The following is a 14,990-nucleotide window of genomic DNA, read 5'->3' on the forward strand; positions in this document are numbered from 1 at the left end:
CTCACTTTCAGTGCTAACTGGGGAGAAGGGAGCATCCTGCCCGTTCGAGCACAGCTGCCCAGAGGATGGGCAAACATTTCTTTCCTGCCCCCAACCCCTCGAGCTTTCATCGCTCCTACCACTGCCTCTCAGTCGGCACCAAGTCACCACAGGAAAAGGCTCCTAGAACATTTCAGAGGTGGGAGAGCTGAGGCTTGGCAGCAAAGCTGGAAGTGGTGGGCTGGGGACAGATAGACAGTCATCCATTTGACTCATTCAGACACATTCACTTCCATGTAGACACGTCCGTTTCTATGTGTATGTTCAACAAAGTACAAAGTAATCACTTACAGGGAGATTTACAGCAACTGGGGGGGGGGGGGCAGGCAAAGTGAGAGCAGCGTGATGCCCCCTGATTCGTGGAGAAGGCAGTTGGGCCTCTCGATTGATGGTGTTCAATCCCCAGAAGGCAGAAGGGTGTTCATTTGGGGCAGGGAAAACCCAGGCAGAGCATGCTTGGGAAACACGTGCATGGTCTGCTGAAGAAACGAGTCCTTGTCACTGTCATTCTGGTTTCCTCCCAGATCTGCACACTGGACACCAGGCCTGCTTCAGGTGGACAGCTGACCTCCCGGGAAAAGCTTGCCGGTGGGACATCGTCATTCGATAACAGTCAGCCACCAGAGGTGTGGGGCGGGTCAGGTGGCTTATCTCTGTCTTAGGCTTCCAAGAAAAGAGCTTCCCTGGTTGCACCACGATTGCCCATTAGCCTAAAAACGGTGCCCATTTTCCCCTTAGAAAGGTGCCTGTTTCCAAGGCCCGTAAAAGGAGCAGGAATTCAGAGATATTTTTCTGTCTCCAGAGAACATCCTCTGTGAGATTCTTTGAATTATTTGGTATAGAAATTATTTCATCAGCAAAGCCAAACCCTCTGTGTTAAGGAAGTTTTCCCACAGAAGTGTGAGAAAGTAGAATATGAATTGGGATCACCATTTACCTTAATTATTTTTTTTCTTAAAATTCAAACATCACTACAACTAAAGCTACAGAGAAACAAAATTGGATTGAGTATATACAGTCACTGATGTATACCTTAATGATCAAGGGTCAAAATTTGTTATTAAATGTTAAATACTTTTTCTGACCTGCAAGAGAATTTTCAACTGTTATATTATTAATCCCCTTCAAGGGGATTGCCATCACCCTAGAGATGTGAACAGAATTATCTTAAATATCAGAAGAGTCTTATTCTTATGTTTCCAGAAAGTCACTGCCAGGCTCTCACTCGCATCGGGGCACTGACTGGGTCTTCACACCTCTCTCCATGGTGCCCTCTGAGCAGGGGTGTGTGTCACATACTCATGCGCGCAAATGCTGTTGAATTTCTTTGGGTCTTCATTTTTTCTGCCTTCAGCTTAATTTAGAATCATGAGATCAGAAAAAGTCTACAAAAGAAAAAAAATCTATCTTCCTCCAATCTTTCCCACATCCCAAGGAGCTGGCCTTGGAGAAAATGAACAAATGAATGAGGCTGAAGTATAACCACAAGGTTAGCCAAGCTCCACAATTCATGAGCTCTGTGACCTCAGGCAAATTGCCTGACCTCTCTGTTTCTCAGTTACCTTATCTGGAAAATGTGGATTAATTATAGTACCCACCTCATGGGGTTGCTGTGAGGACTGGATGCATGAATACCCGAAAAGCAGTTTTAACAGAGGAAGAGATGTAATAGATCGATGGACCAGTAGATAATATATAAATAGATTTTTAAAAAAATAGTTGAGAGCCTGGCTGGGCACGGCTCAGCGATTGAGCATTGACCTAGGTTCCAGGAGATCACGGTTTGATTCCTGGTCAGGGCACATGCCGTGTTGCAGGCTGTCTCCAGTCGGGGCCGTGCAGGAGGCAGCAGATCAATGACTCTCTCATCACTGATGTTTCTCTCTCTCTCCCCCTCTCCCTTCCTCTCTCTGAAATCAATAAAGATATATTTTTAAAAAAAATTTGAGAGAGCAGCACACTTCAGAGATCAATCAGCCACTCACAACAAGGATTGAGTTAACACCCAGGAAGAGGCATGCTCTGCGCTTGCTGCTGTAGAGATGGTCATACAGTCACACTTGATCCCTCCACGCCGTCAGAAGGCATGGAGCCTCCATGCAACTAACATGTTCAGGGGTTCCCCGATGCCCTGAATAACAGCTATGATGAAAGGGCCCTCATAGCACAAAAATGAGACTGTTTATCATCTTCTCTGTACTATCAAAATAACTGCACCTGCGCAGGGTTGTTATTAAGAACTGGGCGTCGAGATGGAGCATGTTGTTGGAAAACACCTGCATTGGCAAAGCAAAGAGCAGCTGACCCAGTTATTTTCTCATCTCTAATTCCAGATGGATATTAAGAGTAACTGAAAAGAACACATTGGCAAGAAATGGAGATAATTCTTCTCAGGAGAGAAAAAGTGCCCACAGAGCTTATTGAGTGAAATTTTGAAGTACCATCTAATTATACTATTACACAGCCATGAAAAATGCTAGGGCTGAAAACATGTCATCTAGACCCTTGGCTCATCAACAATTTCTCCCTCACATCCAATTTGAAAATTTTGAAATTCCAATCTAGAGCTCTTTGAAAAATAATGATGGGAATGGGACTCTGCCAAGCACACAGGGTGGGATGCGGTACACTCTGACTGGAACAGATGGATCGAACAGAAGCCACCGATTCAACGTGACAGCCCAAGATTAAACTGTTCCCTTTAAGTCTTCAGCAGTTCTTTGTGGCCCGATCCGTATTAGCTCCTCCAGAAACACAAAGAAGCGTGGAACTACGTAAGTGCCAACAAGGCACCGTTCAAGTAACATATGGATTTAAACAAGATTCAACCAGAAGGGGACACGGGGTCATCTGCTCTACTCATCCCCAAACCTAATTGCACAAAAGAGTCAAGAGAGATTATTATAAGGAATTGGCTCACATGGTTGCGGGGGCTGGGAAGTCCCAAGATCTATAGTTGACAAGCTGAAAACCAGGGAGAGCCAAAGCTGTAAATTCTAGTCCTGGTTCAAAAGCAGATCAGTGTCCTAACTCACAGACGGTCAGGCAGAAGAGCCAGTTTGTCCTTGGCTCAGCCTTTCATTCTATTCAGGCCTTCGATTGATTGGTTGAGGCTCACCCCTTGGGAAGGGCAACCTGCTTTGGTCAGTCTACTGATTTAAATGCTAATCTTATCCAGAAACACCCTCACAGACACGCTTAGAATAATGTTTAACCAGAGAGCTAGGTACCCTACGGCCCAGTCCACTTGACACAAAATATAACCATCACACCAGGCAAGGAGGTGGGGATAGCACTCAACAGAAGGAGCAACGTGCTCAAGGCCTTGAGACGAGAGGCAGCATTTAAGGGAACAGGAGCCAATGTGACTGGAGTCCCAGAGCCCCAGGTGGGGTGGCCACAGGTGAGGCTGAAGGGGGCAAAGGCAGGCCCGGCAGGAGGTTTTAGGTCTAAAGCAAGTCACAGGGGGACAGAGGGTAGGGACATGTTGATATATATTCCAGCCCTTAGCACGGTGCCTGAGAAATAATGTCTGAATAAGTGTTTGCAAAAGAATAATCCATGAACAAGCACACGATCGACCTTGAGTTCAAAGCCATGTGAGGCTGAGAAAAATCAGTTCTCAAAAACAAATAATACAGGAAGATATTCACTATTCATTCAACAAATATTTGTAAGGCCACAGCTTTAGACAAGATATCACAGGGACCTACGCAGAGCTCTCAGGATCTCATCAATGGTAGCATCGAGGGATTCTTCTCAAATCCAGCAATTCTATTCATTTTATTTCACCTTCTTTTTTTTCCAGTTAAATTCAAACAAACTGAAATTTAAGAGTTTTTTTTAAATAAAAAGCAAATATACTGTAATCCCATTTTTCCCCAAACCATTTCTGTCTAGCTGTCACTCTGCTTGTACATATGATGTCTATCAAATACTAATGAAAGCTGGTATTTCTGGGTAATGAGATTTTTTAATGATTTTTTTACCTTTCATGTTTTCTCTGAATTGTCTGATTTTTTAACTATAATGAGTTCATAGAATTTTTACAAAAACAAAGTCACGTTAGTTTTAAAGTACTAAAGAAAAAGCTATTAGTTTTGATCATATCTAATGTAGCCATATAAATCTATGTCTCTTATGGAAGTTGAGGAAGAAATTTCAGTCTAGATGGGTAGATGACTAGTTCCAAGCCCCGGAGTTAGACAAACAGTTAAGAGACCCTTAGAAGCACTGGCTGGTTTGGCTCAGTGGTTAGAGTGTCAGCCTCAGACTTAAGGGTCTTGGGTTCAGTTCCAGCCAAGGGTATGTACCTCTTTTGCAGGCTCAACCCCGGCCCCGGTCAGGACATGTGTGGGAGGCAGCCAATCGATGTTTCTCTCTCTCCCCTCCACTTTCTCTGAAAAGCAATGGAAAAAATATCCTCAGGTAAGGATTAAAAAAAATAAAAAATTAAGAGTCCGTGTAGGAATGTTGCCCGTTCTGAAAAGCAGCAACCTAAAAATCCGCCCCCTTCTCCTCCGTGCGGTTCCCACAATCCCATTACAGAGGTGAGCACCCCCCCCTTGGCTCTGCTCAGGGAACTGATTTGGTCCACGCTTGATCTGAGCAGTAACAATGGGTCGCCCCCGGGTTCCTCAGAGCACTAGCACCCAGGGTGGGGTGAGCAGGTCAGCCTCCAGCCAGCCTTCTGTTAGGATTCTCTTCTTTACCAAACAACTGAAGGGGGTGCCTTTCAAAGGACAGGGTGGGGAAGGGGCAAGGACATCCGGTGACAGCCTCAGTCAAAAGAACCCCAGAGACATAGCATGTCTATTCCACTTGAATTTCTCTCTTCTAAAAAGTTCTTTTCGTTCTGCAACATGCAATTTGCATTATAATCTCTGCTCTCAAAAGCTTATAGGAAAAAAAAAAAAAAAAAAAAAAAGAAATACTAAGGAGCCCTTCCTCTCTCTGAAATCAGTAAAGATATATTTAAAAAAAAAAGCGTATAGGTTTTCTACTATTAAAAATATCATTGAACAATGTCACTACACTATTGATTAAAGATTAGAAAATTCTAGAAGGAAATTCTAGATGCTATTGCAACTATTACCTTAAAAGTAATCAATGTGGTAAAAGAGCCTAGATTAGGTGCTTGACCAGAGGGGGGGCTGGTGAGAAAAGTTACTCAAAGAATTATAATAATTTATGATCGACAGAAATTCAAAAGACCCATTTCTGAGACTGTCTTTCCCAGAAAGCACATTAGTCACTGGGTGAGGGGCGGGGGGCAGAGTGGGGGGACCAGTGCTCTGGGTTAAGATAGACTTTTTGGGTCACTATTTATGGCATGATCAGAATGCAGGGGATTTCAGTAACCACTCTGCTTCCATCATAAAGTCAAAATAAAGTTGGTCCCTGGCTGCTGGTGGCAACACACTAACTCACCGGGACTCGGGGGATAGGTTTTGGAGTTACTGCTACCCAGCTAGGAATGACTGTCAACTCCCCTAAAAGAGATAAAAGAAAAATTGATACAAAATAGTGGATGGGGAACCTTTCAGAGCAAGTGTGTCCACCGAGGCCTAAATCACAGAGCTGGAAACAGCTCCATGAAGAGTAACTTTGGCCTTTTTAACACCGAGAGGGGATTTTTAATGCTTTTACTGTGGAGACCCATCGATACAAGTTGGGTGTCCCCCTGATCTACAAGCCTCTCCAATATGCTCGATGAAATCAGCCAAAATGTCTTAATGCAGAAAAAGAAACCCACCCTGGAGAGCTAGACAGGCTTTTAGAATTTGAACTCCATGCAATTGCCCTTTACAACGGTCACAAAAACTGACTCACTTAAAACTTGTCTCAAGCTCCTTTCTCTATACCTTTGTTTCATTAGAAGAATTAAAACTTATCAGGGGTTTAGACTAATCAGCTTTCCAGGAACATCAGAGAATTTGAGAAAATAACCATTCTAACATCCCCGTCAATGTTTATTCATAGTTTATGGTAATTTTGTAAAGTGAATGTAAGAAAATATCCTTTATCATGTCAAAACCACAACCCGTAGTAATGGTTTCATACTTAAAAAGAGAGTCAACTCCTCTTGATAAAAACCTGAACACACTGTAATTTCTCTTTCAGAGACAGTCAATAATCATCATTTTGCCTGTTACCCTTTCAACTGTTCTTTTAAAAAAATACCAAAACAATAGTAATAAATCTTGCAGTTAAAAGAAAAATATTCTATTGGTGCCTGAGCTTTTCCTAACTCTCCCTGCATGGTCACATCAACCCAGGAGCCTAAAAAACAAAAACCAATGCTTGGGCCCCACTCCAGACCCATTGTATCAGAATCCCTGGGTGTGGGGTCCAGGCAGCAGCATTTTAAAAAGCATCCCACAGATTCCATGTGGTGTGAGTGGCAGGGCTCCTGGTAAAACGCTGATTTAAACCCCGCTCTAAGGGTGTCATGAGGCTTGAGTGAAATAAATGCACATTGCTGAGGGTGTGTTAATGAAGATGATGGTGGATCACGTGGAGGGGCTACAAATGGAAATGAGAGGGAAGACAGGCCAGAGCAGGGTCACAGCTAAATCCACCCAGGCCCCGGACTGAGCCCTCCACACACAAAGCACCAGCATCCCGGCTCCCTGGGCCAGGGTGTCTCTCGCGTCTGTTTCAAGAGGACGAAAGGCTGGGCTCAGATGCAAGGCCTTTCCGGGCTCACTGTGTGGGCACCGATGCGCCACAGCGTCAGGGAGTAGTGTGATCAGCGTTGCTCTATGAAGTCATTCTGACTACAGTGTAGATAAGAGACAGAAAGGGAAGAGACATAGGCAGGGAAATGATTCTACTCCCAGATCTAAGCCAGAGCCTGGATGGGTCTACAGAAGAAAAGCAGCTCTTGGAAACCCAGGCACTAAAGCAGATAAAAGCACAGCAGGCCTGTAGGTTTTCTCAGACCACCTGGGAGACTCCATTAGGACATAAATGTGTCCTGATACACAAATAGGTTTTGTTTCTGTGTCAGCCTCCTCTTACCTCTGGTGCAGTTTCAGGCTCCAACATTCATGTCATCTGAGACACTGACTTATGTCTCTAGAAAAGTCAGTGAGTAATATGCACAGGACACTTCTATCGTCTTTCAAGAACATCATCTATTCAAAGGGTTTGTTCTAATTCCCTTGAATTACCATCATCTGTTGCGGGGTTTGATTTAAAGGACTTGCTCTGCAGCAGTTTCTTTAATTGGCAGTTTGGATTTGTTCCTAACACTGCAGCTGTGGAACGCTGGGCATGTTTTTATACCACAGGGTGGGTGCTGCTGTTCTCATTGTCCCAGTGATGCCCGAGCCAGCTGCCCTTGCAGAGGTCATGGCCGCAGGAAGACTACTCAAGTGCCAGTTATCTGTATGCATATCTATTACTGACCTCCAGAAAATAAAGGTGGCCACTCAGTTTTCTCCATTCATTAAACTCAAGTGCTATTTACTAAGTAAACTAGGTGGTCAATTCCTAGTTTAAGCTGTTCCCGGTACTTAGAAATACCACTAAGTATGAATCTACCTAGAAACACGCTGAATATGAAATCTGACACGTTTTTCCAATTCTTTTATGTAGACCTTGACCATTTTACCTTGACATACCACCTTGACCATTTTAAGTCTAGGTTGCAGTGTATAAAATACATTCATAATGCTGCTCAACCACCACCACCATCCGTCTCCATAACTCATCTTGTAAAACCGGAAATGAACCCATTAAACAAGAACTCCACCCCCCCCCCCCGTGACAGCCACCATTTCACTTTGTCTCATATTTTCACTATGCTAGGTAACATGATCCCATACAAATGGAATCGTGCTGTATTTGTCTTTGTGACTAGCTTGGTTCTCCAAGCACAGTGTCCTCAAGGTTCATCCACACTGTAGCACGTGACAGTGTTTCCTTCCTTTTGCTGACAACGTCCCATTGTATGTATACAGCAAACCTGGCATTGGTGCAGGTCAAAAGTCGGCAATATACTGGCTATCTCAGAGGCTTCACTCCTACACAGTATCACATTAGGATTTTTGGTAGACTATGCTCTTTCACCCTTTCCTGCAGGTGCTGGCAGGTGGATCAAGCTGGACCTTGGTAACAACATCTGAGACCCTGGTCATGGGATGAGGGAAGGGGTCCAGCCCTATAACAAGAGGATAGAGAGACAGGGTTGCCTTGGGAATAAATAACTAGCTTGTCATGAACACAATTTTGAAAATCTGCTTCAGATCCATTAGCTGCTAGGCCAGCGAACACATTTGTTTCTAGATAGGTATAGAAGTGGTGAGTTTGCTGCACCATTAACTCACCAGAAACATCAGGGCCACGTCTTTCCACATTGTCCTTTCTGTTCACTTTCTGTGCTGTGTGTGTCCAACAGCTTGTACCTTGCCTTTACCCAGCACTCAGCTTCTTCCCAGGTGAGGATTTTGCAGCTCAGTAAAGCATGCGAGTCATAGGACCATCACACCTGAGCGCTGGGAAGGACCCTGAAAATCTAGCTCATTGCTATGGTTATGCATATGGAAAAGTGGGGCAGAGGGAGGTTGGAGGTCTTGCCTAAACCAGGAAGGCTGGCCAGGGGTAAAACCAGGGCCAGAGTCACAACTTCATATTCATAGTTCAGGGATATGAACTCAGGTTTACTTTGCACCACACGATGTCTGATGTCCTTGGACCTCAACCATTGAAAATAAATGATTCCCTGGTCTTTGGGGAGCAGAGTCTCTTTTTCAGACCTTTCGCATGCCAGGTAAGGATTTATGAGAGCACATTAATCACTGAGACAGTTTTCAAGAGCCCACACCATAGCTCGACTCACACAGAGGGAACCGCTCGCAGTGGGGATGGATCCCCACAGGATCTAGTCTCTGCCTGTTGATCTCTGTGACCTGGCCTTTTCAGAGAATGTGTGTGAAATCCTGACAGGAGCAAGCAAGGACGGCCCGAGGGACCCAGCCCAGAGCACTGTGCCACCTGCCAGTGGACTCCTGGTCTAAATCACAAGCACATGAACCCCACATTTCACTTCGAGGTGGACATGAGGCACTTCTTGAGGTGCTCGGAGTGTCCATGCCCTTGATGATAATTAATCTCTCTGGTATTACCTGCAACCAGTAAGTAATCAGTTGGTAACAAGAAATCAACATATTTAAAGTTGAACCAAGCAGCCTCACCCCCACCCCCTTCCTACAAAACCTGTCCTCAGTTTCCACTGTCAGTGAAGGGCATGTCCATCACCAGATGCTCGTGCCTGAGACCAGGTGTGTCCCCTACCTCTCTCACCTCCCTCCGCAAGCTGTCCTCATGATGTGCCTTGATTCCTATAGTGGTTGTGGCCCCACCCTTCACCCCCCTGCCTTTCCCCTTTCTAACAGGACCCTGAATTCCCCAGTCATGCTGTGGAATCCAGTGGATCTAGCTATCACCAGCCCCAGGAGTGGGCACCAACTGGTGTAAACAGTGAGCATAGGCCACCCTTTCTGGCTACAGCCACCCCTTAGGAGGTGGGCAAAAGACCCAGTTCAGGTTGATGAAATGTGAAGAGAGTCTTGGTGAGGGCTCCAGGGAAAGAAGCATTCTCAGTCTTCTACGTGAGTTACTGAAATGAATACTTCCTCTCCCACCAGATGCATGAGGGAAGTGGTTACTGCTGGCAGCAACCTGGGCAACCAGTCTAGAGTAAACCCAACTGGAGGAGACCAGAAATATGAAAAGGAGCCAGGTACCTGGTGACATAGTTGATGTAGAATCAAGTCTCAGTTGCCCACAGCATTGATCTGCTTAATAAAACACCCTTTCTTAGCTGCCTTCCATGTCTCTCTTCCCACTCCCTCCCAGGGCTCCCAGGATCACCTTCCAGCACTCCCATTCGTCTCAAGATCTGCTTCTGGGAACCCCTGGGGCAAGTAAGGCACCCCCTCTCAGAAAGGAGGCTGGCGGAGCAGAAAATCTGACGTCCCAGGACTTCCTCAGTACAGCATTCTGTTTTACCACGTCTTACTTTCAGCTAGTTACACACCCATCTCTCTAAATAAGCTCCTGAAGGGAAGATGTTTCTTCATTTTCTAGACTCCAGGGCTCCCAACATAGGGCTTTGTACTCAGCAGGATCTCGACTGTTTCTTGGCCAGGAAATTGGATTGCATCTGCCAAACAAGACCCTCCCCTAACTGGAGTGCACCATACCCATGGAGCCCTTAACTGGGCTAGATTATTGTAAGATTCTCCTGTGGACAGCTGCCTTTTTAAAACACTGATTATATAAGTTTCATCTGCAAGTAACATCTAGAAGCAATTGGGCAGTATGATATATAGCAGAACACTACAACCTGTTCAATCTCGCAAATTTTTAATAGGAAACAAGCCTAAAGCATAATTCCACTTTAATTGCATCAAGGAAAGTGTGGCTTTCACCTGGCTCCTCTGTGGTTTATTAAACAGGCACCACTGAAATATTCACACTCATTCTTACAAACTATTAGGTAGGTAATTATCTTTTTACTTCCCAGCTCAAAACACCACAAGGCAAATTTCCCGAAAGGTGCAGAGGGCAGTGAGGCCTCCTTTCACCATGTGCTGTGAGCGATGAAACAGGAATGATAACTAAATGTCCACCATCCTATGTGTACATGTGGACAATGGACGGTGGCTGCAGAGGAGTGTAGACAGGGAAAGGGACATCCCAAGGGCTCACGGCAAGTTTTAATTCTCTATTTTTTAAAAATGGACATGGGGGGAATAAATTACTAAGTTAAGATAAACCTACCCCAAGTTCCACTTCACCTTTACTTGGACACATTTAAGGATGGGGGTGGGGCACAATACAAAAAGAAGACCCACTGGCACGTATACCCTGGACCCTTTCAAGAAATTAGACTTACAGGTTTTTTAAGGAGCATAAACGGAACAGAGACAATATTGTATACACAAGGGTTGATTCAAATCTGACTCTGGCTCTGTCATTAGTAGTCTCAGCTTTCTCTTCTGTAAAGTGGAGACTTGAAATGGTACCAGGGTCATAGGGTTGTCGTGAGGACTGAAGGAGATAATGGCATGTCCAGCCCCTGGAGCGTGGCAGGTGCTCACAGATCGTTAGCCGAAGGGATGGGAAGCTCCGTGCAACAAGGAAGGGGGAGGAAAGAACCCAGTCAGTTCTTCAGGCTTGTTTTTGTCTTCACTCCCTTTATATTTAGTGTTGCTGAGGGGTCTCATTAGTGACCCCATGAACGTTAGGCCCAGGTGTCTACAAAAGGTGACCATAGTTGTACATTATGGCAGCAAGCTCACACCCAGGTGCATCCCCAACAGAGGTGGGTACAGATGTTCACCAAGAGGCATGTGCAAGAATGTTCAAAATAGCATCTTTTGTAATATCTGCAAACTGGAAACTACCCAAAGAGTAGAATGCATGGTACCTGGCCATCAATAATAAAATAAACTAATTGACTGCTCCATCAATAGCAGACTGGATAAACCGAATATACTCACCAGTGGCTACCATCCTGCAGTGAGAATGAACTAACTCCTGCAACATGAATGAACCTCACCGGCAAGAAAAGCCAGGCAACCAAGCGTGCATAAGGCGTAACTCCACTTACACAATGCACAGAACAGGCCAAGCTCTTCTCATCTACACTGTCGAAAATAAGGAGACTGGTTACCCTTGGGAGACAGTAACTGGAGGAGACCAAAAGCATCTCTGGGGTGATGGCCAAGTTCTTATACTCGAGGTGGGTGCTCAAGAAAGGGTGAGCGCAGTTAGGAAAACCCGAGCTGTGCATCTAGAATACGTGTACTTGCCTGTAGGTATGTGACACTTCGCTAAATATTTCACCACATAAGTGAGCGGGACCCTTTGGGCTCGGAATCTGTGCCTTCCCACGGCACGGCTGACCCCTGTACAGACGCGGTACTGCTGATGGGACATGACTGGAGACGGAGGTGGTCCCGGGAGGCTGTCTGCACACTGCTGACAGCCGGTTCTCGCCGTTCACCTTCTAACTCACTGGACACAGCACCAACACGCAGTCAGCTGCAGCCAGCGCACCGGCCTCTAGAGCAACACAGGGGCCCTTAGAAACAGTCTCTTAGCCAAGATCCGAGGCCTCTCACTCCCCACTGTCCTCCAGATGTGTGGCCGGAAGGACAACAGAGATTGTTCCGAGTCATTGCTTCAGGGACACCGTGACCTCCGAGCACCAGGCACATGGCAGAGGAGTCCTTCTGTTTCGAGGAGAAAGACAGATGCACAGAGAGCAGCAGCCGGACGGCTTCCTGTCCAGAGACAGCAGGAAGCGCATGTACGTGCAGTTACATGTAGCTTTTATATGTGTAGTGACAGTTTTATATGTTTTATGTCTCTAGTTACATACGTTGTTAAATAAAGGTTATATATATGTAACTCTTAGTATAGAAGCCCTTCCTAGCATATTAATACTTTTGTTATCAGTGATTTCTGCAGTGATTACATTTAGTTATATGGTCACACAGGCTCGTGTGAAAAATATCTTGAATACTATCATTTTCTCCCCCAAGTCTGTGATGGCCCCGTAATTCTCCCTGTGAAAATCCCTTGGTGTCCAAAGGTTCCCAGCGTCAGTCCCCACCCTCTGAGACTAAGGGGAAGAGCCGAGCTCCCTGACGGGTGGAAATCCCTTGGAATCACCGGAGTTGGGGGCTGGAGGGAACCTGAGTCAGCTCCTCCAACCTCCCTTCCTCTGGACTCTACCTCACGATGTCATTGGCAATGACAGAAGGTCGCCCAGCCCCCTCCAGCCTCACTCACAGATGTTGTGCATCGACCTTCAGCATTTCCACTCACAGATCCTACCCTGCTGCCTTGAGGCTTCCCTCTCATCCTAATGGCCCACTGTCCTCTCCCAAAATGACCCTTCTCCATGTTTACCCTCGAGGGAGTGAGGATGTGGGGCCCAGAAACAAGAGAGTGATTCACGCCGAAGTCCAGCCAGAGGAAAATAGAACTTTTACCTGGAGCAGAAGACTTATGGAGAGAATGAGAGAGACAAATGGGAGCCATAAAGTGAAGGCCCTTGCACGCCTAGCTAAAGCGTCAGGATGGCTTCCTTGTGGTAACTGGGAGACAACAGAGAGACAGAGCAAGGGAATGACATCATTTAGAAAGATGAACCTCCCTGCTTTGTGCAAAATGCAGATGTAATTCGTGTTCCTTTAAGTGTGAATTACAGGTGAGCGACCAGAGCACATCTGCCGAGATAGATCAGGAAGAAGCCAGGCTGGTGAAGGAGGGAATCATGAGGAAGGAGCATGGAAGAGATGCTGCCAGAATGTGTTGGTGTGGAGCTAACTGGGTAGGGAGAGCAGACACTGTATTTTCAGGCCTGAATGACTGGGGTCATTCATCAAACACAATACAAATTCAAGGAAAGAAATATGATGATTACAGATTTTAGGTGAAAAAGTTCAGCGATAAAACAATCACGTTTATTCAGAGCTCACTGTGAGCCAACAACATTCTAAGGTCTTGCACCTATCAGTCATGTCATCGCCACGGAGGCTCCGTGAGATGGGGAAGCCACCCCCTTCTACAGATGGGAGAACTGAGGCCAAGGCCATGTCAGAGTAAGTGGCAGAGTCGAGACTTGGACCCAGGTCACTTCACGTTTCCAAGAGGAGGCTGATGTGTGGAGCTGAGGGCTAAGAGAATGACCAGGGCCAGAGGCAGGGATGTGGGAGTGGTAACGGCAGCCTGGAGGGAGACGAGCAGAGCTGAGGGCACACCCAGGACAGACCTTCAGCTGCAATCTGAATTTAAGAGAAATGATAACAGTATCCTGGGATAAGGAACCTGAATGCAGAAACAGTGATTTTTTTGAGAAATATAGAAGCTGATTCCTTGTTTTTCTTCCATTTTTCTTGTCATTTTTCCTTTCTCTTTTCAAATTCCCATAATGATCAGAGATTAATTGCCTAAGAAAATTTCAAACCAATCTGAGTATAATCAGGAGAGAGAAACCATACAGCAATTTGAACAGTAAAAGGTTCACATAAAGAAGTTTCAACTATAAAAGGGATTAGATTTACAAGGGACCAGCAAATAAGCAGCAAAAAGAACTTTAAAGAATATAGAAATAGCCAAGATTTAAGGAGAAGCCTCCGCCCCTAGAGGTGAGTTGGAGCATCCCCAGCTCAACCCCAGGGCTGAGATTGGACCTTGAGGTCTCATAAGGCATATGGCTACTTAGCTTTGAAACATGTAAAGCAAAATCCCTTAGAGGAAGAAAAAAAAGAAATTGACAAGCCAACAATCAGTGTGGGACATTTTAATACATCTGTCTTTAAAATCAACTGATCTCAAATATTACGAGAGATTATTAGTCTGGATAAAAAAGCAAAACCCAGCTTCATGCTGTTGGAGATGGAATTTAAGGCTTTAAAATAGAGACAGAAAATAACAAGATGGGAAAGATACGCCACACAGACAATAAGATAAGCATCAGCCAAAGTAAACGAGAATATTAGGGAAAATGAGACTCGCTTCATAAGGTGGACAGTTCAAGACGTAATTCTACGTGACACACCTAATAATAGAACTTCAAACCACATGCAGCAAAAACTGACCTAAAAGAAGCGCAAACGAGTCCACACGGCCAGTCGGGGATTTTGCCATTCCTAAACACTAGTGAGCCTACCTGACGTTTCTAGAACATTCTACCAAACAACAGTCTTTTCAAGTATACGCGGAGTAGTCATTACATAGGCCCTTACTCCAGACCAAAAACAACTGATGAAACAAGCAAAAAGGAGAAATAATTTTGAGGAATGAACACAGTTGACAAGTTAAATCCAATAGATCCACATGGAACACATCCCAACAGAGACAAAAACATTATTTTCAAACCACATGAGCTGGCACAAAAATTGGCCGTGTGCCTGACTGTGATAGGC

Source organism: Miniopterus schreibersii (assembly GCF_964146895.1).
Source record: "Miniopterus schreibersii genome assembly, chromosome: 14".
Taxonomy (NCBI): domain Eukaryota; kingdom Metazoa; phylum Chordata; class Mammalia; order Chiroptera; family Miniopteridae; genus Miniopterus; species Miniopterus schreibersii.